This window comes from Synchiropus splendidus, chromosome 7 (assembly GCF_027744825.2).
Source record: "Synchiropus splendidus isolate RoL2022-P1 chromosome 7, RoL_Sspl_1.0, whole genome shotgun sequence".
Taxonomy (NCBI): domain Eukaryota; kingdom Metazoa; phylum Chordata; class Actinopteri; order Syngnathiformes; family Callionymidae; genus Synchiropus; species Synchiropus splendidus.
This window is the reverse complement of record NC_071340.1, coordinates 24510902-24530281: the sequence shown is the minus strand read 5'-3', so window position 1 is coordinate 24530281 and position 19380 is coordinate 24510902. Positions and strand designations below refer to the sequence as shown.

Here is a 19380-nt window from a genome sequence, read left to right as displayed (position 1 = left end):
GCACAGCTGCAAACGCTGGGTGGCAGGTCCACGATCCACGTGTGGTCCCTCCCTCTTAATCACAAGTCTGCACGCTCTGTTCTTCCTCTTCTTCTCTTCCATTCTCTTCTGCCCAATCCTATTTTCTCCCCATCCACATCCTCCTCTCTCCTCCTGCTCATCTCTGTCTGCCCTTAATGTGGGAGTGATGGAGGATGGCGCTACGTGCAGGCTGACAGAGCTCATCTCTGGCCCATGATGCATTGCTTCCCTGGGCCTTCCCGCAGCCCCATTACACCCTGATTAATTGGCCCTGCTTAAGTCAATAACTCATCTGTTAAAAAACAAAAAGCTCCGGTGGAGAGTGAGGGGGGGTTGGGTGTGGGGTGGGAGAGGTAATGAAGGATGAAGAAGGGAGCAAGCAAGCCAAAGAGAAAGATGTGAGAGGGAATGAGGAAGGTAGTGAAGGAATACATTGTTCGACAGATGAAAATGTTCATTGTATTTATAAATGTCAAGCCAAATCTTGCAAGAATGATGAATGCCGTTGTTCCACGGTGTATTGCGACGTCAGTCACTGGAGCGTTCGACTGAAGGGAAGCCCTTGAGCATGATCTTTTTCAAAAACTCCATGGGCAGCAGTGACATTTTTTTTTTTACATTTTTACCACAGTCAGGGAAGAGCGAGCAGACTGGCTGTTGCTAAGCAGAGTGGGCAGACGGCCTTGTCAGGTTTCACCAGACAATGGATTCATTTGGAGGACTAATGGCGCTTTAGTGTCCAAGAGACCCTGATTTTATTAGCACTCATCAGGTGTTTGGTTGGAAAACGTGTTGGGAAATTGAGCAAATGTAGCCTGAGGCAGTCTTTCTCTCAGCCACTGAAAGTTGAATTACGTTTTTAGGGGGAGGAAAATCTATTTTTTAAAAGAAAAGCAAATTCATCTAATGATCAGGTGGTAGTCTGATGCTCATGATGAAGTTTTCAAAAGTTCACAGTTCTCAAGTTTAAAGTTCTCTTCCACAGAAGCTTACGTACAGCATGTCCACTGGTGTGACAACATGAAGTCTAGATCCAACTTTCAAACTCATCAGCAGGACCTCAACTCAACACTTTTCTGCGATGTGTGTCTTGATGATTTCACTAATGTTCGAAACTTGAAGTTAGATGCAGTTACACATGCAGAAGACATTATATTCTTACAGCATAAACAACCGTAGTTTCTATTATAATGTAACAAAGGATAAAAATACAAAGTCAATGTTCCTGCTTGAAGACACCTGTTCCATTTGCTGGTGTCTACTTTTAGTTACACATAATCTTACCACCTTCAGCCACCTTCAGTGGTCCAGCCCTCAATGCTTTCAATGCTTTGTCTCACCTTTGACCTGGTGATATTTGCTACATCATACATGCATGGTAAAGTGTGACCTCCTCCAGGAGTGCTTTGGAGACCCATAATTCAAAAACACAGGGACTCAAAATTGAAATGGGAAAATGATTCCAAACCTTTTTGACATTGTCCACGTTTTTTAACTCCTGGATGGATGAATGGATTGGGTAACATGATGAATGGGGTCATATATTGAATACAAAATTGGATTAGCACTGCCACTGTCACTCTCTGACAGCCACACACACACAACCTGCCTTCCGCACCCAGCTGTAAGCCATAGATCACAGTGTTGGAAAGCAGATTATACCTAATCACCACAGACACTTAGATCAGCGCTGTGATCAAATAACAGCTCAGCTGTAATGTCAACACACACGCACACGCAGTTATCCACTCGCTGAGCGATGGATCTGAGAGCCGCGTCTCTGTTATCTTTGTTATGGTTTGGAGAGCTGACATGTTTGACAGCAGTGAATGTAAGTAGCGATGTTATGACATGTCTGAGCGACCGTGAAAAAGGCCTCGCGGTGTCGACCCGAGCCCGGCTCTTAACACTGGCCCTGACACGACCGAGATAAGAGTGAATAAACACAACTGTCTGTGTACTGAAGAGGCTTTTGTTTGAGAATATTTGTGGATTCATGCAGGCCTGTTAAAAGTGTGTTTGTCTATGTGCGCACACGAGGCTGAAACGACTCCCAGCGAAGAAGCTTGAAGTTGGTTGATCATCTTCCCATGTCCAATCATCACCATCTTTTAATCTTTGCTCTCCGGCAGATAAGACAGACTGCATGGCTCCTTCCTGCTCAACACTCTGATAGGCTCTGTATCTCTCTCACTCTGTCTCGCTCACACACACACACACACACACACACACACACACACATAGCCAGAGCTGTCACGGTACACATATGAGCCTGGCCTGGCCTCTGAGGAAACACGGCCCAGCTCCAGTCATAAATAATAATGGGATTGGCTACATGACATGTTGAGTGATGGGGCCCCTCTCAGAACTCATTTACATGGCTTTGTGTAGCAATCATCGGCCCCCTAATGTAGCGCGAAGCAAATGAGCCTTTTGGAATATTGTGCAATTTATCGCAAGTCAACTGGCACCGGGCGAGCGCTCTATAAATCACACTGGAACACATGCCCCCAATGACAGCTAAATCAACATGGAGTAATTGCTTTGAAATGTGGAGGAAGTGAGGAGGCTAGCCGGACAAAAGTCTGCGGCGAGCAGGGGGTTGTGTTGCTAACCTCACCGTGACTCTGGAAATGTAACTTACAGATGTTTGAGAGAAAAGTCCAGGCCTCAGGGGAGAATAAAAGGGCTGAGGCATTGATGGCGGGTAAGAATAAAGCGATGCGAGTGTTCTGGATGACCAGCAGAGGGAGTGACAGCTGACGCAAGCATGCACGCACACACTCAAACAGATACTACCATTCCGGATTATTCAGTCAATGGCTGTCAGCTGTGGTGAATGACTAACTGTGTACTGTGTGTTTGTGTGTGTGAAGGGAGTGTTTAAAGCTGTCCGCACCAAAAGAGCAGTGTGTGTGTGCGTGCGTGTGTGTGCAAACACAATCCTGCCCATCAGTGTCCATTACCCTGACAGCAAGTGAGATTAATGATCACAGGGTCAAATAGAGGCACAGAGTCCCGCCCAGTATGAGCAGACACAAACACACACTGACACGTGAACCTGCTCGTACACACACTGCAATTTCAGAAACTGTCCTCAATAAATATTCATTATTTTCGGTAAGAGCCGAGACCAACAAGTCAAGAAGTTTAAATGAAGAATGGATCTTCTAAACGTCTCCTGTGATTTGTTAATGCATGTAAATCAGAGCGATCTGACCTCACACTACAGTGATTTCCTTCGATTTCCTGTGTGTGGCTTGACTATTTGTGAAATTAATTCATATTGGCTGTAAATGTAAGTCTTATGCTAATGGATACTAGAGCGGCAAATGGCTAATATAGTGACAGTCAACTAGTCACCAACTATCTGCACTGCTGTGTTGTGAAATCTTGTTTTGAAACATTGCAAGTATCCAAATATGGCTCTTTAGTCTTGAAGTGTACTTTTGAGGTCGTGGTGGTTCCAAAGCCGAGTGCTAACTCATGCAAGCACAGACAGTATAGCAATGACATCACACCTTGTCTACGCGTGAAGCCGTCAGCAACTAACGTAATAGTCGATGGTAGTCAACTATGTCAACTGGTGGTAGCCGCCCTAATGGCTACATTTAAGAAACATAAGAGCTCAGCCACAGGTTATGACCGCAGTAAGCCAGAATACCCAGGAATCAATTCTTCTTCAGGTACCCAAATCGTGGGTAATCGTCTTGCTACAAACTAACCAAAGTGAAGACAGTCTTATGACCACAGTTAGAAGGTTTTCAAGACCATTTGAAACCACAGCAGCTGTGATTTTTTTTTTTTTAATCACAAATGTGTGAAATTCCTGACTCGTGTTTTGAATAACTGCCACCTATGTGACGTATGCATTCCCTCCGATGAACCCTATTGTCATAAAGCAAAGCTCTGCCTACCAATATTAAGCTAGTGCTAAAGGCGACATCATTTAGTCGTCCATGCTCTCAACTTCAAAAACACTGCAAATCAACCATGACCCACTATACACCGATTTAAATAGATGTTTCTCCAGTAGTGGCCACCCTATTTTAAGAGAAAGTCAATATCACCACTCTTCAAACAGATTGTACAGGTCGTCATGTTATTTTCATCTTAATAAATGAAAGCGGTGCTGAATTAATCCCACCAAATTGCAGTCCTAATCAACATCTCCTGGCTGCATGTAGATATATGAAGTTCCAAGTCACGGCTGGAACATCTGCTGGCTCCTCGGCCAGTCTTGGTCAAATGAAGTGACTTTGAACTAAACGTTTTTAACGTTATTAATGACGCCTGCTGCTCGGATATCTTAATCCCATTTGCATAATGAGCCGGAGCTGATAAGCCACTCATCAGAGCTAATGGAGTGGCTTTAATTAATTAAAACATCTCATTCTTCTGCCGCCTTCATTGCTCCTCCAGATGGTTGTCATTACATCTCTGCTTGTCAGTCAAAGACTCATCGTTTGTTCATACCCAGAAATGTTTATGAGTTATTGGGAGAGCATTTACACACTTGGTACAGTGTTTAATTTCAGGAAATGCTCAGAGAGATGCCGGGCATCGAGTTGGAGATGGTATTTAATATAAACAAATTGCTTATGTCAAACGCTACGTGCTGAAGAGAGCTGTCTACAATTCTATTTTATTTTTTTAATTGTGCCATTTCTACAGTGCAAACTTTTGTCTGACTCTTTTGTCAAGTGAATTGTTTTGTGAATTGCTCAAAACAACAACAAAAACAATGTGCTTCACAGTGCACGTCATCTGTCCAGGTTGGCCAGTCCCTGGCTTGATTGGAAGACTCTACAGATACTACAAGCTCTACAATTGGAGCCCAACCTCAGCTATTGTAGGCTCCAATGACAGTACATTACATTGGATAAGCATGTAATACGCTATATGCCATTTACCATAACAACGTAAAAAACAATCTCCATGACTGGGAACTGAGGTTATGTCATGTCTGCTTGGTGTCTAATTCCACAAACTGACTCACCCATCCTCAGCCAAAGTTGCCACAAACACCAACAAACAACAAGTCTAGTGAATAAATGTGTGGCAGAGAGTTCACTTCTGCAACAACAGAATTCACCTGCTATATTTTGATTGGCACATCTTCGCTGTTAGCGGACAAATTCAAAACACGGCAACCTCTGGTGGTCAACGTATCCAAACTCATTCCTCATTTAAGAAATATGGTGGCTCATGGCAAAAAGGTTTCCAACGTGCAAGCTACTAGGCTTTTAGCACCATTAGCTTTGCAGAATTCCTCGGTTATTAAAATGTTCTTTGTGGTCAAATATAAGCAAATTGATACCTGAACTACTATGAACATAGTGAAAGTGTTTGCTGACACGTATATGTTTCTTCAGCATTTACATTCATCCACCACTGGCCTCTGGGCCCCGGGGGTTGAGAACGCTGTATGTAATACAGAATATTGTTGACATATAGACGTGCTGGCAAAGAACTTGCTGAGTCTGTAAACGGTGGCAGTGATTGCTCACTTCTCCCAGCATGCAGTGGGGGGAGACCGCTGAGGAAGGCAGGTTGGTCTTTGCCTGCAGGCACTTCCTTCTGCGACTCTTCAGAGACCATAATGCGAGTCAGTAGGACCTGTTGTGGGAGTTTACATGTGTGTTTGTGTGACTGAGGTGGGAGGTTACACTGGGACAACATTATCGTCGCAGAGTCAACTGGTAATTGTGTTTCATTCTGTCCCATTGAACTGTCCGATCCACTTACTTGTTCTGTGGTCTCACAAACACGAGAATACGTGGAAAGTGCGGAGGGAGACGGATGGATGGGTAATTGTAACTGACTGTCCTCAATGCAGACGCATCACACACCATGACCACGACCACAGCAACCGTCCTGTATCTTTTATCTCCCAGGACGTGAGGCTCTTATTAACCCACTGAAGGAATCCGCTCACTCTCAGTCCTTTCTACTCGCCCTCCCTTTCTTTGGCCATGTCCCCCTGATTACCCAGCTCTGCTGTCACAACTAATCGAGCCCCTACCACCTCCCACCGCTACAGACAGGACTTGTCACAGCCGCCCGGCAAAGGTCAGGGCCGGGCAATTAAAGCTACCCACGGAGGGAGAGCGGGGTTGAGGGGGAAGTGGGGACAGAAGAAGTGCTGCACTAACATCTCATCATGAGAACCAGCAGCATTAGCAGTCAGGGCACCGAGAGTGTGACATACATGCAAGAACACACACACACTGGCAGTAATGGAAGAGTTCTCAGCAGAAGGTTTGTTAAAGAGCTTCAGACCTATGTAAATAGGTGGCGCCAAAATGCTCATGCGAGTCTAAATCACTGTTGATCACTCGCATCATGGACACACATCAAACCTACGACAGCAACTCTTTTATCTCAGCTTCATCCGAGGGATTGAAAAAGAGCATAGAGAAGAACAACTGTGATAATTTCTCTGCCTCTTTTTTCCTGTATTTTCATTTTCCCTGACTGACTGTCTTCCTTAATGGCACCCATTTTGAGTTCCAGACTCCTGCAAGTAAACTTAAGTGACGATCCTTACACAGTAGGAGCACAAATGCTGATCACTTTGTGAACATGAGTGAATCATTCATCTTTTTGACCGTCTCATTGCACGTCTTTCCATATATCCTTACATTTGGAGCTCTACGTCGGCCAATATGCTGCATAAAATAATCCAGGCAAGACATGGGTCGTAGTTGAGATCGAACATTGCTTATAAAAATGGTGGTTTGTTCTCCTCTTCATCTTTTAGATACCCACATCCGTTACGTAGCATGCCAGTGACAACATGGTTGACACTGAAGTGTCTTTAAACCCAACACATTTACTGAAAGTACTTGTGTCTTTTTGGTATTCACGAAGGGATTTTTTACGGCCTAATATCATGATCCCAAATTGTGCTTCATCTGTACATGGTGGGATACACGGCTATACTGTACGACGTCCATCAGGCCCGCAGCAGAAAGAACGTTGCAGAAAACCAGCTTCACAAGCGCTCATCTGTTTAACAGTCCGCCTGCTTCTGTCCTTGCACTGCTTCACCCTCCACACGTCTTCCTTACTCCCCCCCACCTCCTCCCCAGCACTCCTTCACTTCCAGCTAGACTAATCTGTGCCATCGGCCCCTCCTCTGCCATCCGTCAGAGCCCTCACATTGTTTTGACGTCTAGTTAATTCTGGGCCCGATGATTTATCAAACTCTTATTACGGCCCGCTGAAAGCCTCATTTATTGTCCTGATGTATGGTAATGATAGCCCTGCTCCACCGCCTGCCCTGAATCTTAACCAAAGCACTTTTGTCCTCTCCTACTGTCTCTGCCCCTCTCTCAGGAGCCCCCTTTCTCACAGCGCATATACATCTCCTGTTTTGACTATTGTTTTCCTCCATGGTCTTTTGTGTTGCTCTCTATTTTGTGTTGCTCTCTGGAGCGCTCCATTAACTCCTCCCTGCCTTCATCATTATAACTTTGTCTATTGTTACCAATCCTGTCAATGCCTCTTTTAATCCCACATGATACAGAGAGGTTGGTCATCTCCTGTTCCGTCTCATTCTGCCCGTCTGTCATGTTTTGAAATGAAAAGCCTTAAAGCTGCCGGGGACAATATTGGGATGCTGCCAGATGCAAAATATCGGTGTCAGAGGCCTCCTTCAACCTGATACTGATCCGCCGTGCGAACCGCCAACGTGCACATCAGACCCACAGCAAAACATTGCTCTGCTACCCTGAGAGTAGACATTTACTCTAACAGCAGATCATCAAATATCGCAGCTCTCGAATTACCCCGCCGGCACTGACACAAAAACAAAACGCTGCTGTTGAATAATTCAGACTGTGGCAGGATCTTTGGGGCATTAGGCATCGATGGAGTGCAATAAAAGCTGGTGAGAAATCAATGGAGCGAGACTATACCCATTGTCCACCACGTAAGATCCGCTCCTAATGTGTCTGCAGTCATTTAAGTTGAAAGCTCAGTGTTTGTTATGCTGGTGGTTGATGTCTTCCCTTCTGACACCTCCACCACAGGAAGCAGAAACCGAAGAGGCTTGTCCTTTGGTAAACTTTGGCTCGCAATGTTTACTTTTGGGTGGACGCATTAAAATGTGTGTTCCACAGTGTTCAGATGGCACCTCGGTTCTGCCAGCCGTGAATAGAGAGATTAAAGCCTGAGCTTTAGTCAGAGTCCAAGGTTTGGGTCAGAACCAGTTCCCTGCTTTTCAACACATGGAAGGGAAGACAAGGTCACAGGCAGAACAGATACAAATCAGTCCAAGAGGGACACAGAAGCAGAATTTTGTGGTGCTGATTTTGTGTCATAGTTCATGGCAGAAACAAAAAGAAATCAGGAAGCAATGACGTTTGAGCACAGCAGAACCTTTTGTGTTCAGTAGATGTCACTTCTGCAAAACCGTTCATTCAAGTGAACCAGAAGGTTGTGGAAAAGATGTGCTTTAAAATGCTTCTGTTTTTATAAGCTGGATGGTACTGCTGTGGTTATGCAAAAATAAGCATGGTCTTTCGATCAAATTCTTTAGGGGAGGTTTTACAGCAGGGCAGAAATGCTGTTGAGAAGAAAATTCATCTATTCATACCTTCCCTAATTGCGCAGTAAGTGGGCCTATGGTGATTCAAAGGTCTGAGAGCAGCAGCTAAGTGCCAGAAAAATGAGAAAAAAAGGGAAAACACACTAGTCATTCAGACGTTGAATGCAACACACTGTGCACCATTCATCCCACGAGTCAATTCATCTAGTTCATTGTAACGAGATGGCTAGACCAAGTCAACCTTGAAACATTTTACCTTTAACCCAGATGGCTGAGAGACGAAGGAACAAAAGATCAAACCATCCAATCCATTCATCAGAAGTCAGTTTTGACAAGATAAAATCCTGATATTATATCAAAAAAAGTTATGATTTTGTGCTATTCGTATGTCAGAAAATACAAAGTCAATCCACAGGAAGTAGGTGTATTTATTGTTGTACAGTTACAACGTACACAAAGTGCATCAATACCTTTCATGATGTGAATAAGTCCATATGTGACCTAGCAGGGAAGGTCTTGTATGGTTCACCCCCATGCTCACAGCCACATGTAACACCAAGTGTTTCATATAACTAATTTGGATCAGAACATAGTATGTTAAAATCCCTCCATTTTCATTCAAAGCACACACCAGCTGGCTTCCCTTTTAAAAATAGATCTATCAGTGAAGGCCTCTCTGGAGTTTCCTGGGAAATTTTGGGGGAAAGGAATTGGTGTGCCATTATCTCGTACATGAAACAGTCAAGGTTACACATTTTCTTTAAGAGAGCAGTCGACAAAGACAAATGGGAAAAGTTGAGTTGCCCTCAAAAAGTTTCGCTTTAATCTTCAGGACGTTTGTGTTCCCCTTGTAACACAGTGGAAAGGCACAAAACTATAAAAGCACTGAGAGAGCAAGTCCACAGTCCACCCGCAACTCAGTCTCCCAGTGACAAAATATCCATTCATAAAAGGTTTTGCAAGTAAAAAATTCAGGTTCCAACGACGTGGAAAACACAGCCTCCTTTGCGGAGATATCTACAGTTCTCCTTTGCTATATTGCGCTTTGTCTATTGCAGGTCTTTTGAAAACTCTCACACAAATGAGGCTTGTCAAATGTCCAATGGCCCATATATACTACCTTTACGTGTGAAGTACACGTCCTTTCCAACGTTACCATCACTGTCGATATGGATTCTGTCTGAAAAAATGTAAATTTCAAAAGTGGCAAGAGTTATGCAGTATGTCAGAACGTCTCTCTGACCTTCCTCTAATCTGGTTTTCCCTGCCCTGACGTGTCCTCATCCCACTCTCCGTCACTCACAGTTGGAAACTTAAAATCCTTTTTATGGCACGTACCACGCCTTAGGTCACATCAGTCAAACGCACACTGATAGAGAGTGACGGACGGACATGAACCGCAGGAGCCGCACGTGGAACACATCTGGCTCCGGTGTCCGCTGCAGGTGTGTGAGTCCATGTATGTGTCACTCTCCATCACATTTGTGTCATTGAGTGTGTGAGGACATTCAATTGTATGTGTGTGTAGTAGTGCGACCAGGAAGTTAGCGATCTGGCCTGATGCTAATGGTTCCTGACAAACTGGGTAGTGGGACTAAGAGGGAAACTGAGATCATATCGGCAGACATGTGGACGACTCACACTATAGATTACACACTCGCCGGAACACATAGGTACAAAACACACACTGGTGTTTTTTTCTCCTTCCCTTTATATTCCTGCTGAAGGACGTGTAGTGTGTGAGGTCAGGCATTAGTGGTGTTATCTGATGATGGTGTGCGAGAGACAGACGGTGAGGCCATCTATCAGCCTGGACTCTCCATTAGGCCTCAGAGCTGAGTGATGGTTGCGCTGGTGTCCACAACACTCACCGATATATCACGCACACGCACACACACACACGCCCTCACAGATTGGCAGGTGAAGCTGTAGTTGGATGTGACTTCATTAAAGAATATGTATCGTGCCATTAGATGACTGGCGGTCACCTTTAGTGTCTCATCGACATGCACACTCTTCTCTTTTGCGCATTAAATCCAATCATCTCCCTCTTCCTCTCCTCCATCCATCTCCCCGTCCACCGGCCCTCCTTGACCTAATTAAGGCAGGGACACCTGATCTTTCACCTCTCCAATGATGTCACTCTCGGGCTACTTCATCAAGCTCACTCGCCGACTCTCCTCCTCTTTCTTTCACGTCCTCCCCCAGTCTTCTCTCTCCCTTCCACTCTCACCAAGCCATCCATTCATCTCACACCCCGCTATCCTCCCTCTCACCTTGCCCTCCTCCTCTACTCCACTCCTCATCTCTCCTCTCCTCAGCTCCTTATTGCTCTATCAATCTCCCTGGCAGAAGATCGATATCAATGCCCGGCTGCTTTTCTTCCTCTCCTTTTCCTCTTCGCTCTTCTCGCTTTCCAGCCGTCTCATCGTTTGCGGCACGGATCCTTTTTAGTAGGAGAGGTGTCTCCATTACCCTCCTCTCTCTCGGCGCCGTTAACCACTTCCAGTTTTGTTTTACTACCGCCTCTCCTTAGCTCTTCCAAGGAGAGCACCACACTATTGAGCTTTTCTCCTCCTCTGGGTCCTGGTTTCTGTCTTTTTCTTCCACACTATTTACATTTACCACCTTGTGTTTGCGTGTCCATTACTCCATTACTTATCTAAAGAGTGACCCAGCCATGGCTCCATTCGTGCTAGTCGGGAACATTTAACCTAAGTCGAGACCAGTCGAGAGTATACAGAGACCTAGTACTAGACCAGGGAGGCCCCGAGACTAGAGCAGGGCACCAAACTTTGGTTCCTTCATGGCACCCGGCGAAATGTTTCAGAAGTGGCGAGCATTTTCCTTAGTTAGTAAACAAAGAAGGGAAAATATTTGGGCTGTGTCCCATTCCTCACCCCAACACTAGCACTTAACACTAGCACTTGGTTTTGGGTACCCTCCACTGTGAAGTGCCCTCCGACAACTGAGTGATTGACATCCCTAAGACAACGCGACGTCATGCGTAAAGACAACGTGTCATTGGCTGCCGTGCTGTGTTTTGTTTCCTTCGTATCCAGTGCTGGAGACGTTTCGGAACGTTTTTGCAACCTCTTGCATTGGCGCTGATCATCTCACTTGGTTTGGTGAACCAACAGAGAAGAAATGGGCGGAGCCTATGTTGCGGCGATAGATCTGTTAGAGGTATGAGGATGCTAACGTTAGCATGGATTCTAGCCCACTGTTGTTTGTTAAGAAGAAATTAAAACATACTGTTGTACATACATGTTGTACTGTTCATGTTGTCGGACATGGTGGAGCATTTGGCTCGCTAACGTGTGATACCAGAGAAAGTCAACAAACGGAAGAGTAGTCCTCACCACTGAAATATCCCTGTTGTTCTGTCCAAGGAAGACAAATTTATATCATTTATATTTTTGACAAATGCTTTTATTGGAATGATGGCCTCAGACCAAATTTGCGACAAAGACACGATTCATCTGTCGTGAACGTTAAACAATACAAAGCCAATTGCCTAACATACTCCTCGCTGATGCTGCTGGTGTATTTCTGCATATTAACTGGTGTCAGCGAGGGGAGTCCATGTCAGCCTCAGATGGTATTTGGATTTGGAGTCATTTAGATTTTAATATTTCCATCACCTTGCACTGACCCGGCCAACATGGGTGGTAGGCGATGAAAAATGGACTGAATGGGCCGCCTCGTCAATCATCACCGACACGGGTGTCGTCCGAATTCAGACGCGGACAAAGACATGTGACCTCGCTGATGGCAGAGATTGAATTGAGGCGGCGAGGGCACGTGACGTCCATGCCAAGTCAGGAGTCCCAGCGACTTCTCCGCCAGTCTTTCCAATTACACAGACATTAGCAGGCAGCGAGCGGCAGCTAATTTGACAAGCTGAAATGATGCCCATTCATATCCATCCTGCTTCAGTGGACCAGAGTAAATATTTCCCCAAGCTCAGTATAAATAGGCAATATTTGAACAGCTGAGTGCAGAGACAGAGCGAGCGAGGAGGAGAAGGCGGAGGGGAGGAACTGAAGGAAAGATCTTAATCCTCTCTACATGCGATACATATTCATAAAGTAGCCGGTGTTATTCCTACCTGGAGGAAGCATTATCTGATAAGACGGAGTGTTCACTGTCACCATTGTTACTGGATTAATGGCTGTGAGAAACGTCACATTTCACATTCATGGTAGGAAGCGCAGTGGAGAGATATGTGTTCATCTCTTGTTGGTTCTGGACTGGAACCACAGGCGCAGACCACAGTTAAAGCTTGAAGTTGATGCATCAGCATCCATCAAAGACAGCTGGACAAAATTCAGACTGTTTCATTTTTCCCTAAGAAATAGGCTTAAATGTCATGTGTCCGCTGTTATATCATTTTATCTTCTCTACAGTCTACAGTCCAGGCACATGCACAGATAGACCCCTTGTGGTGCTGAAGCACCAGAGGAAAGTGCCCTTTTCACTAGCAGCTTTTTTCCCCTTCATTTTTAAATTCTAAACAACAAAAATATCTCTCTTCATCATGGTTACATAATGATTTAATGCTATCAATAACCCTAACGCTAACCCTAAAACAATGAATCGATACAAGCAACACTACAATATTATTTTCAAACCATATGATAATACGTTAGTACAAATGCAAAACAAAATATATTCCTGGTTAGTGAAGACATGCTAGGTAACAAAAATAAGTCATTGGCTTTTCATGACAAGTAAAACGTATACAGTACATTATGGCACGGTCATTGTATTTTATTTATATTTTATTCTGATTTTTGCTTTTTATTTGCTATTATTCTTTTATTTGTTTTTTTATTGTTAATTTTCCATTTTTATCTGCAGCATGTATGTCAAAAAACAATAAAAATATAATTTTAGTAGTATTTTTTATATACGGTAATAATTTAGAAAAAAAACATTAAATGTTATCTAATACTACATTTTAATATTTGACAATAGAACATGCACATGGGTTTTTTTTTTAAGCTTAAATCTCATTTAGCCTCATTTAGTCTCCTTCCTCATGGACGTTTTGGTTTTCAGATCACAGTATATAATGTGGTGTACCAGGAATCAGTGCAGTGAAAAATGTTGTGAAATGCTGTGAAAGAGAGTTTGTTCGTGATTAATCTGCCTTGTTTGCATCATTTTTTTTTTCTGGAATTAATAACTTAAAGTGTTGAACTCCCAAAACTTTATATGAAGCTAGCTATATATTTTATGTCAGATTAATATGCAGTATTTTTCAGTGCCAACTGAACTAACATTCTGATGATTATTTAAATAATTTGAGGGTAGAGATAACAAATGAACAGTTTGTGTCTGAATATTATATCACAGCAATTTGGGAATCATTCTTGCCAGTGCAGAGTGATCCGTTCTTTCGACAGCAAAATAAAGTCTAATTTCCTGCCCTCCGTCCAACTTACTTCAGCTTATCAGGACTGTATCGTCATTCTTCCTTCCGCTTGGGGACTGGAGCGGTCGGCCTTTGTTCAGCGGTGCATGCAGCCGTGTAAAACTAAGCAGCTCTGATGCCTTTCATGATCCACTTGTGTACATGATGGGTTCCCAGCACTGTGGCTGTTCTCACAATGGAAGCCGGGCTCAGCATTGTGCCGCGCCGCTCCATTGTGCTGTCACCAGGATGGATGAGGGTGGGAGTGGGAAGAGTGGCCATTATGGATGGCATACTGCCGCTGCACTGGCTTCCCCTGACTTGGACTCCTCGCTCACCTCCCACAGCACTTTTCTGTCCTCCAGACGGGCAGATTGTTGTTCCCTTCGGGTCGCTCATTGATGCTGCCAATCACTTCATTTACTGCCTTATCAATGTGGACTCCTACCTCTTTGCGAGCGGGTCCAGACCCAGATTGATCTGCTCGCGGCCGAGGCGACACAAAGAGAATTGCTCTCACATTAGCCCACAGCTCAGCACACAGCCATTAATCTTCATGAAAGACAGGTGTCAGCGGGAGTGAGACAGGAGTGAAAGGAGGAAGACTGACCAAGAGCAAGACGTCAGTGGGTCGGCAGACGGCCGATGATGACGTGGAGACCTTTCACTTATCAGTCAGTGACCCGCAGTCCCACTCACATTCCACCTGACCCACTCACACACTGCTGGGATTTCTTTGTCAACAGTCGTCAAAGTGACAGGATGAGATGAATCAAAGAGATAAGAAGCAGCCACTAAAGTTGAAGCTCATCTACATGATGCTTTAATGATGAGCCGCGATAGAAAATACATACAATAATGGCGCGAGGCGTTCGCTTCCCCTGCCCACTAGCGTACGTGTATTAACCTAAAAAAGAATAAAGGGAAGAGGAATCGGCTCTGCATCGGATGGCTGAGTGGGTGAGACAAATATTTGAAACAAAAAAAGGCAGATGGAGAGGAAAGGATGTGTGTGGGAGTGGAGGATAGAAGTGTGGGATGAGGCTGAGTGGGGCCCCCAGGGATGAGCATCGTGGAGGCTTTCAGTGGACGTCCTGTACTTTGGTGGAGTCACACAATGTACGCTTGTGTATGATTTCATCTTTCCTCATCTGCACTCATCCTGAGTGTGTTGAGCTCATTTGATTCCTGGTGGGAATGCATGAGAAATAATTCCACGCAATGCTAACAAGCTAACAAGGTTGAAGCATTTATGGACCAGATGCGCGTCGAACATGCGATACTGGCTTCTTTAAGATTTGCCCCGACCAAAGACAGACTTGATAAATGTGCCTTTATGATGTCGTAGTTGCCTCCACCATGGCTGCTCAAAGACAGAGGCTAAAGCTAACTTGCTAAGCTAACTGTCTGGAGCCAATATAGAATTTCCTTAGATAACTTTATACAAATGCAAAGAAACTTTAGAAACTTGAGACTTTGGCTAAATTGAAATGTCAAAAAGCATATTTTCTCCCCTAAAAATTTCAATTAATTAATAAAGTAGGTGCTAAAATTGAAATAACGTGAAATTATAATAATGATGGTCAACATACTAATTTTTGTGTGACTCTCTTCGATAATCCACACATTCAAAAGCTACATGGTTGTTGTGTGTTCTAGTGAAGTGCCTGCAAAGACCAATATTTGAACCAAAACAAGACTATAAACTAACGAAACATTTCAATGCTAGAGCGCTTGATCCATGTAATTTCATCACTAATACAGTTTATTCTGTAGAAAGCAATGTTTCATGCTCAAGTATTACTCAATAACACACTCATGAAATAGAGCACACACTCTCAGTGAGTGTCAGTGAAGAGGGGAAAACAAACCGGGAGATTAACATGTCAGAGAGCTGCCAGCCGTCTGCTGACAAAACCTTTCACTTAGACAAAAATCCAGCACACAGATCAGCTGACACACACACACACACCTTCCACTCAACAGCCTAAACACTTTTATTTTCACAAGACATAGATGTTGTGTTCATGACTGATGCACCAGTTCCACCAGAGTGATCATGACTCTAAACTTTCTGAAACTCTTTCTCTAAGAAGCAGACACTTTGTTTTGTTTCTGCTGTTATTGCCTCTTGCCCTGGTGCTGCTACTACAAGTATGACCTTGGCAAGCAAAACATGAAGTAGGGATGGCAGTGACACACAAGCAACACAACATGGGATGATCCTAACTCGCTTTAAACACAAGTCACCCCACCCAAAACCACCAAAAAAGGTGGTTTTTCATTTTCTTCATAAAGAAAAGAGGCAGATGGTAGGTTTGATGGCTGTGTAAATAATTCAGTAGTGTAGCTTCTTAGCTTGACACGAAAGGATTCCGACATGTTCTTCCACCTAACACAATGAGTTAAATGCAGCAGGAAAGTGGAAATGATACAAATAAAACAAAATAATGGCAGGTTTTTTATTATTTGTTTTAGAAACGCAGTCCATAAAACAAAAAAGTCATTTTTGGATTTTGTGCTGAAAACAGAATAACAAGAACGAAAACACTATCGTGATGGGTCATTTGAATTGAATAGTCGATTTTTAACACGGTCGTTTGAAGCCATCTCCGTGCACCTCATAGTACCCCCTCATTGTTAGCTTGGTGGTGTCAAAGTTACTTCGGTCCTCAGGAAATATTGCCATGTTGTTGTCATCAGTGATGTACACGCTGCGTGTGTCAAGCTGATCAGTGTAAAAAATAACTGGTGGTAGTTCACTTTAGAAAAATAGCTTTGTGTGTGTGCTTGTTAAGAGGATTAGGGCTAGTGAAGAAAAAAAATGGCAGAATTCTCAACTTTAATGTGAGAATTCTGACTTTAAAGTGACAATTCTGACATGAAAGTCAGAATTTGGTCAGAATTCTCACTTTAAAGTCAGAATTCTGCCATTGTTTTTCTTCACTGGCCCTAATCCTCTTCCGTACGATTCAATCATTAATACCTGTAAAATATTCGAGATTCTCTCGGTGGTCATGTCTTCTCCGCGAACTGTGACGCGCCTGCTTCCTCGGAACAACACGAACCACTCCATCTTCACCGGTGGAGCTCTCTGCTCCTTGTGCGGTTCCCTTCCAGTTCAAACGACTGTGTTAAAAACCAACTATTCAGTTCAAATCACCCATCAGGATAGTATTTTTGTTTTTGTTATTCTGTTTTCAGCACAAAATCCACTGTACGAAGAACGACTTGTTCTTTGTTTTGTGGAATTCGTTCGTAAAACGAATAATAAAATACGAGCCGTTTTGTTTTATTTGTATCATTTACATTTTTGTTTCACAACAAAAATTGAAAGCTGCTGTTATCGTCACCCTGAGCAAAACACCTAACCCATCTTGCCTCGTCTGAACGATCGTGGTGGGACTGTTTGTCGCACATTGGCAGCCATGCTTCTGTCAGTCTGGCCCAGGGCTGCTGTGGCTGAGGTGTGAATGGATACGGGTTTCGGTGAAGCACCTAAATCTGAGGCAGATGTATGAGCAGAAACTAAAAGAGGAGGGGGTGCAGTACGGCGAGGCATGGGTTCCCCACGTGAGGACACACCAGAGCAACGTTGAAATCAATCAAAAGATAAGGTTTTACGTTATGTCGGCCTTGTTTCAGATGGATTTAAAGTGGTTGTGTTTGCTCGAGATTCAGCCACTGTGTAATAAAAGTGTACATGATGTTGCCTCTGACGTTACCTTGGAAAACTAAAAAGATAGAGATCAACTCCGGATATAAACACGCTCATCCCTCAGTGTATTTGTGACAAGAGGCAAGGAAAGTTGGAGCATCATTATTCCCTTCTATCGCTCGTCTCCCCGCGCTGTGACGCAAACGTCTGCAGTAGAATCTGGATCACGCTGAGCTCTGGTGATTGCTTTATGAAGAATCTGTCATTGTCTAGATTTTATTCGACGGCATCAGCAGGGAGCTCCGCTCGCCTCTGCTCCGCCAATCCAGATGCCAAACCTCGGTCATCGCCGTGGGCCCGGTCAACTGTTGCAATGGAAAGCAGATGGCCGATCTGTGACGGCAGTCCAGGAGAGGAAACTTCTCATTCGCCGTCATCCATCATCGGGTGGAAAGCCAGGGGGAGGCGGGAGCGGGGGGGAGCAAAGACAGAGCAGCGGCTGACACCCAGCGTCTGGCCTCTTTCAAACACTCCGGCGTGGCACATTCATGGCTCACACTTGCACACATGTGAAAACACACGCTCGCTCACACGGACCCGTGAATGTTTTCTGGCTCCCTTTCCTCTTTCTTGACTTTCATTAGTGTTCCTTTTTTTCCTCTTTCCTTTTCAGCAACTGGTCAGTTGTTTTGAGTTTGGTTTCTGGTCGACCTCAGCTGCTGACAGAGATGAAGGATGTTTCTGTGATTCACTGCTTCTCCATGCCAGACCACACCAAGACCTTCACAGATGAATATGAGGAGCAGAAGACCAGGAAGAGGAGAGCAGAGTGAGTTATGTACCTGACAGCTGAGGATCATTAATCATTGTCAGACTTGAAAAGCAGGGGAGTGAAGGGGGGGGAGAGGAGGAGGGGGGGTTAACATGGAAACAGACAATCCTTCACAGACCTCCTCTGTCTCTGTCCCTGACTTTAATTCAATTACCTTACTTTAGAGATGAGTTCTTTTGCTTCAACATCAAAATGGGACGGATATATATATATATATATATATATATATATATATATATATATGTATAAAAAAGGTCCCATGCGAGCACTCGCCCGCCGGAGGCCGTCGTCATGTCTGCAGGCCGCTGACACTAATAAGGGCTGTTGAGGGTTTGACTCCTCGCGGCAGGCTGCCACTGCTCGGCAGGGACGTCCATTCACAGCCTGTCAAGCCGCCCGCTGCAAGAGACACCCACAAAGAACCGCAGAATGTGAGACTCACAAAGGAGATGACGGCGACACAGCGACTTCAAATCTCAAGCATGCAGACCCACACAAACACACACATCCTTGTCATCCCCGTCGTCTGCCAGGGCAGCAGCTGCTCTTGTCCGACTGTCAGTCACACTGACAAGACCCCCACCGCCGGATCCAGCCTGAATGAGGAGCTCGGAGGTGGTTCATGTGGACATTACACTGGCAGTGATGACGGTACAACAGAAAAACAAACTTAACACTCCTTAATAGAGCTGACGTGGCACTTGAAGTTGTTAAAAAACACAAGCACAATTCTTGCCTTATTCAAGTTGCCTCTTCAAGATTTGCCTCAATCCAAAGACAGACTTATCAATCTGTGTTTAACACAATAATATACAAAAGTGTGTGATGAAATAGTGATGTCATAGTTGGCAAAGATGGAGGCTAAAGCTAACTTTCTAAGATAACTGTCAGGAACT

At 44.3% G+C, this 19380-nt stretch overlaps 1 long non-coding RNA gene across 1 annotated transcript in view; it reads left to right on the top strand.

Moving 5' to 3' along the window:
• The window catches only part of LOC128762901 (uncharacterized), a 29549-nt gene extending 11076 nt beyond the window's left edge, over positions 1-18473 (top strand). Inside the window, exon 5 of the long non-coding RNA XR_008415592.1 lies at positions 18326-18473. This is a non-coding gene — a long non-coding RNA (uncharacterized LOC128762901). The remainder of the gene's footprint in view (positions 1-18325) is intronic.
• Positions 18474-19380: the final 907 nt, after the last annotated feature.